The sequence below is a fragment of the Oxyura jamaicensis genome, chromosome 1 (assembly GCF_011077185.1).
Source record: "Oxyura jamaicensis isolate SHBP4307 breed ruddy duck chromosome 1, BPBGC_Ojam_1.0, whole genome shotgun sequence".
Lineage (NCBI taxonomy): Eukaryota > Metazoa > Chordata > Aves > Anseriformes > Anatidae > Oxyura > Oxyura jamaicensis.
The window spans coordinates 120,656,704-120,663,796 of NC_048893.1; the positions used below are offsets into that span (position 1 = coordinate 120,656,704).

The 7,093-nt window shown below is 34.8% G+C and overlaps 1 non-coding gene across 1 annotated transcript; it reads left to right on the forward strand.

Annotated features, from left to right (window-relative positions):
* Window positions 1-6,406: 6,406 nt before the first annotated feature.
* Window positions 6,407-6,563, forward strand: LOC118161012. Its single transcript, XR_004747824.1, has one exon. It is a non-coding gene; the product is annotated as a U1 spliceosomal RNA (small nuclear RNA).
* The last annotated feature ends 530 nt before the right edge of the window (window positions 6,564-7,093 follow it).

Here is a 7,093-nt window from a genome sequence, read left to right on the forward strand (position 1 = left end):
AAAAAAAAAAAAAAAAAGTGTGAATTTTCATGTCAAATGAAAGACATATATTAAGGTATGCAAGAAAATACATTTCTGTATGCTGGGAACTGTATTTACCAGCAATTGTGTCACTGCAACCATAAATTTGTAAGGAGTACCTATGAGGTTTAGCATTACCTTTAAAGCAGCTTTCCAGTCCATGCTCCAGGAAGCATTCTGATCAGAAAAACTAATCTCAAACTTCGTTCGCCATTTTGCACCACCTTTAAGGTCTGAAACATAATAGCATACATAAAATAATAATAATATAATAAAAGCCAACTTGAAAAATGTGATTAAATTGACTGTTTGTGAGGAACACAAAAATCCACCCATGGTCTCTGAAGAACTTAGTCCTCTTAGAAAATTGTACATATAGCAGTACTTTAAAGAAGGTACACTTAATCCTTCTTGCCTGATGTACCACTCTTTAAATTGTCTTTGTATACAGCTAGTCACAGACTGTTACAGGGGAGAACTGCAGATCTTAAGATTGCAGATCAAACTTCAGGACATACACAGTCAATTGTACTTTTCAGTTCAAGCTAGGAATTAAACAGATATAAAATTTTATCCAAGAATATTTTTGGTACATGGTCTAAAAATCTGGATGCACTCAGGAAATAATGGATGCACTCAGAAAATGGTAATGAAATTGGCCCTGTAACCATGAGCATATTATCTATTGCATCTTGACAATTCTAGTTATCATAAAAAGCTAGTAAGACATGGAGAAGATTCACATTCTCCATGTTAGCTAACTAAACATCTGTAACAGTGAAGTTGACCGTGTCTGCTTAGATTAATGGTCCAAAAATTGTTCCTCAGTTTGGGATATTTTAATAACATTCAATGCTATCCAATTATACATACTGTCTTTGGGATATGTAGCAGTGTTTTGAAAGATTCCTAATAAATACAGATGGAGCCCTCTAAGGGATAATTATATCTCTTTATCCATTTTTGTTCCTTTCTATCTTATTTGGTTGTATTAATTAAAAATATGTTGTCTCTTTCCTCTCTAAAATAGATTATCATCATGTCTTTTCACCATAAACTTATAGTTTCCACATCAAAATAGCTTAATATAAATCTCACTGAGAAATAAAATTCAAATATAAAATACAGAAATACCAGAAGTGTAAAATATAAAGAAAAACAATATGGACTATTTTCATGTTGGAAGAACCTGGTCATAATAGCTAAAATGATTTTGAGCTTTCAGCTGCCTATCTTAAAACTAGGCTCACAAATTACTGAAGTATTCAGAATCATTATGAAAATTCTGGCCTTTACTCCTGCTTTCCCTCCACTATATTCCTTATATTGTATAGAATTATCATTGCTATGATTAGGAAATCAGGGTAGGGAATCAGTCACTAATTTATATGGATATATAATATTTAAAAATTAAGAGCAGTCTTACCAAATCTAGATTATTCCTTACATAGAAGTCAAGATAAACATATAACAGAAACAGAATAAATACTGACACACTGGCCCCAAAATTATTGATTAAAAGAGATTTTTTGAGACAAATGCCTATAATCTACACACAGAAGTCATGAAAACAGGGAAGGGAACAGAAGCAACAAACCTAGAGAGCTGTTAATTCCCTTCATAGACATTAGAATGTATTCCTCTGGATGTTAAAGGGGACCTCTTATATAAGTGCTAGATCTGTTTTGATCTTTCCAATGGGTGGAAGTCAGTAGTCTGGGATAAAGCTAAAAGGGATGAATAATGCTGTCCTGCTCTCCTCCTGATGTGCTGTATTTTCATTGTTCTGCACTTCTCCTCTAGTAAATTTGCCATGAGAAAGAAGGATCTGTGTTCATTGATTTGTTCAGAAGAGCATGCAATGACAGGATTTTTATGAAGATTCCAGGACACATAGTTATGGTTCAGAGGTGATAAGCAGTGAATTAATTGCCTTTATTGAGAAATACAAACAAAGAAACAAACAAAAAATAACATGTCCCTGGTCATGCTAAGCAGCATTCTGTATACATAAGCATGATGGGATAGCCCATCATGCTTATGTTAAAGAGATTGGAGGAGTATGAAATTATGTTAAAGAGATTGGAGGAGTATGAAAGACAAGATGAGGCATTTGAAATTTTATTGAGGAAGAAAGCCTTCTAACTTGATGAAAAATGGCCCAATACAGGCCAAATCTATTCTAATACTATTGGAGTGCATTTTAAGGTTATTCTATTAGGTCCATTGAACAGACAGTTATTTTGGATTTGTATATTATGTCATTAAACTCTGTTCCTGAACATGATTTTCACTTTTTTCTCTAAATGTAATAACAGAAAATTAACATTATTGTGTCTTGAAAACTCTCACTATGAATTCAAATACACAATTTCTTAATATAATATATATATTTATAAGAGAAGGATATAAAATGTCTGTGGATTTTTATTTTTATTTTCATTCAAATAGAAATTCTTATTACATTTCCTGTAAAGAGAAAATAAATGACCCATGAAGTCCTCTGTGGTTCCTTTCTCTACTGAAAATAGGGATGAGCATTGCACAGCTATTGTATATTGCATACAAGTATTAACTCAAGCAGTTCTTGAGTTTGGTAATTAGGGAAATGTGCTAAAATCTATTTGGGGTACTAGAAAGATTCAAAATTAAGATTTATTTTGGACTGCCATACTAGACATCCTTACTCACTCATATTTCCATAAGGAGAAAACACAAGTATTAATACAGTTGCAGATGTAAACTGTAGAAGGTTAATTTAAAAAAAGCTAGTTTAGGATTCTGAGACAATATCTCATACATCCTGCATGTAATTTTAGAATTAGTGTATTCAATATTAAGAGCTATAAAAAGACGTGTCCTTTTCACCTCCTCAACCATTAGTTTTATTCATCTCTCACTGGTTCCTCACTTAAGTTTTCCTTGTTTGCAGAAATAAAGTGACAGCCAGCAAAACTGTAGTGTACTTGTCTCCACTTGACATCTCCTCAGAGATATCCCACTAGTGAACTCTCTCTCCCACTGTTGTTTCAGCCCTGCCAACACCATTTTAAAAGTATAAATAACATGCAACTTTAAACAATGTTTAAATTGTCTATTTTGTTAACGTTCCTAGCCTTTTATTTGTCTGTGTGTAAAATGATGAGCTATCACAAAAGATTTCTTTAAGAAACAGGTTATCTCTTACTCTAAGACAACATAACTCCATCTATTTAAAAGCATTTCCACAAATAAATTCATATTTCTCTTAAGAGAGACTTTTGCACAAAGGTATTGATATAGACATGGCTTTCTCACTTGTTAATAAAACTTACATTTAAACCTTTCCCCTTTCAGCAGAGGGTATTAGAATCATAGAATCATAGAATTTCCTGAGTTGGAAGGGACCCACAAGGATCATTGAGTCAAATTCCTGGCTCCACACAGGTCTACCCAAAAATTTAGACCATATGACTAAGAGCACAGTCCAAACGTTTCTTAAACTCCAGCAGGCTTGGTGCCATGACTACATCCCTGGGGAGTCTGTTCCAGTGCACAACAACCCTCTCAGTGAAGAACCTCTTCCTGATATCCAGCCTGAACCTCCCCTGTTGCAGTTTGACATCACTCCCTCGGGTCCTATCAATGGTGACTAAAAAGAATAGATCGGCACCTGCTCCTCCACACTCCCTCTCATGAGGAAACTGTAGACTGCAAAGAGGTCTCCCCTCAGCCTCTTCTTTTCCAGGCTGAAGGGGTCTAGTAACCTCAGCCGCTCCTCATACATCTTCCCCTCTAGGCCTTTCACTGCCTTTGTAGCCCTTCTCTGGCCACTCTCCAACAGTTTCATGTCCTTTTTGGACTGTGGTGCCCAGAACTGCACAAAGTACTCAAGGTGAGGCTGCACCAGCACAGAGTAGAGCAGGAAAATCACTTCCCTTGACTGACTAGCAATGCAGTTCTTGATGTACCCCAGGATATGTTTGGCCCTCCTGTCTGCCAGGGTACACTGCTGGCTCAAATTCAGCTTGTTATCAACCAAAACCCACATATCCCTCTCTGCGGGGCTGCTGTCCAGCATCTCGTCACCCAGTTTGTACTTACAGTCAGGGTTGCCCTGTCCCAGGTGCAGGACCCAGCACTTGCTCTTGTTAAACTTCATATGTTTGGTGATTGCCCAATCTCATTAGAAAAACTCTGAACTGATTAAAACAAACAAGACATTTCAGAAAGCATATAGTTCTGTTCTCATTGTAAGGTCTATGCAAGAAAAAAATAACACAAAATCTTATATATAAATTGATCAAAACAAGGCCATGGAAGAAGGATTTTTTAGTATAGCTTAGTGGGTAGTATTGGTGATAGGAGGACGGTTGGACTAGATAATCTGCTAGGTTCTTTCCAACCTTATGTTTCTATGATTCTATGATTCTATCTTCTGACTTCTTATCTACACTTCCATGGCTAGTGAAAAGACTAGATTAGATTAGAATGGAGGCAAGGAGAGAGTGGAGAAGTAAAACTGATAGAAAATTGTCCAATAACTCTCTTTTGCAAAGAATGAAATTATTGTTGTATTAAATGAACCCAACAGAGGCAAAAGTCAGAAGCAAAACTGTCACTGACTTCCACAGGCTCAGAATTTTCAGTCATGTACACAAATATAAACAGACAAATGGATATACAACAAGAGCAAAGCATTGGAAGCATAGATTTCCCTAGCACTGGAATCATATTTTTGTCAGAGTTATAGAGGTAACACCTCACACTTGGTACATTTAAATTTTATTTTACTTGTCCATGTCTAAAAATTTGCATTGTTGTTTACGGAAAGTTGTATACACATGCCAAAGACATTTGGGTAGCACTTAGAAGCTATCATAATCTCATCAACAGTTGCAGACACAGCTTCATAATGCTCTAGCTTCATTTTGGGGCACATTCAGCCCCACACGTTTCATTTTCAAAAAATCCAAGCTGTTTATGTGTTGAACCTTACACACTTCCAAGATCATCCTCTCCCCCCTCAAAAAATCTGCTATATTCCTGCTACAAAACTGTGGAAGATGTCTTTGGTTTTACATATCTGCTTGCATGTGTGTGCAAAGTCATGTACAGTACTCATTGTTGCTGTAGGAGTGATATGGAATGTACATAGGGACCTGGAGCAGTCTATCCCTAAAATCAGATTAAATGTGTCTTTAAACTACAATTTTTACCCATTACTTTTGGTGCTATGCTATTATTACCAAGTAGCTTGAATATGTTTTTGTCATTTAGGTTAGATAAAGAGCCAATGAAAATTATTTTAAGAATGTGGGAAACCATTATACGTGGCTTACCATGCAGTTGAGACACTTGAGGAAAATTCACATTCATCTGAAAGATTCTAAAAATAGGTATCTTAAAAAATAATAATAATAAAAATAAAATCTTGCTTTTTATTCAAGTCTTAAAAACCTTCCATGAGTTTTGTAAGTAAACAAATTGTAAAAGAATATAAAGTCATCTTTTTCAGACTATAACAACAAAAAATATTTACTCAACTTAAACAAACTGCTTAACTGCTTTGTTTAATCAGAAATAAGCATTTTCTGGTTTTGTACTTTGTCAGGAACATGAAAAAGAATCCTGATGCTAAGAAAGAATCAGAGAAAGGTTAGACAAATTCTGCATACCTTAATTAAACTTCACATTTTTACCTTTTATCATCTGAAAAACTATGAAAATCTTGAATAAATGATATTTTTTCCAGGTGTGTCCTATTATTTATGTGTCTTATTATTTATGAGGAGCACTGATAACATAGGACCTGTAAAATGAATTATTCACAAAACTGGCAATTATAGCATGCTGCTGTGAAGCGTGAAGTGGCTTATACTATCCTTCAGATATCTTCCTTGGCTTATTTACTCTGTAGGACTGTCTTAAAAATCCAGTTCACATGATTTATTAATAATTCAGCACTTCATTTTGTCCACTGTGTTAAAAGATTATGGAGGAACTGTTTTCCCCAGAAAAGTCTACATTTACAAGATGTTACTTGTTTTTTTTTTGTTGTTGTTCCAAAATTAGAAATGCACATTGATTTTGTAAGCAAACGTATTCTGTCCTCACTTAAGATTTTTTCTCCTGTATGTAGTTACATTTCCTCTTTACAGATAGGTTCATTCTCAGTTCAGGATTAACACTGTTGGCCTAGTAAAATAATAAATTCAATTCAAAGTTCTAACAATTAAATTTTAAGTCTTTCAGACAACATTTGAGAAATCATCATTCCTATCATAACAACTAAGCTCAATGAATTTGTTCCACCTTTTTACTTCAAGTTAAAATATAACTTTATGGGAGCAGGGAGCATTCTAAATACAAATCGTGTGGCTGTTGAATATGGAACTAACCTTTCTCTCTGATATGGGAGGAGAGATAACATGATCAGGAAGGTGTTTTTCTCAGGATAAAGTTCATTCTTTGAAAGCTGGCTGTGCTGGCTCCTGCAGTTTCCCTAAATACAGGAAGCTCAGCTGCATAATTCATGGCATTTTTGTAATGCAGAAACAGAGATTTTGAAATTTATCTGGAATTGCCTGGACAGTATCTGGTTTTGTTGTTGTTTTGCAATAACACATTTTAGACTATTTTCTGTATAAAATATCACAACAAGAAAAGGGAGGTAACAATAAAAGGATTTAAATACGGTGTCTTGTGTTCATTTTTCTATTTTCTGAACTGTATTCTGAGCAGGACTGTATCTTTTTATTGCCATTTAGAACAAGGGCTGAGATTATATCTTTCCCCCAAAGGAAAGCATAATAAAACTTTGCAATGAATGAGAGGATGTGACTATTATGGCAGTCCCTGTCCATCAGTCCTGTTTCCTGAAATGATAGAAATTAGAAACCATCTAATTCCTACCTACCCCAAATGACTATGCTTAGAAAGTTCAAGGCTTCAGAAGGAAATATGGGCTTCATAATGGAAAACTATGGTAATAAGATCAAGGAAAAAAAAGGCTACATTTCATTTCATAATTACTGTCTACTTAAAATCATTAACTATGTTTTGCTTATATTCCCAAACATATTGTGATTAA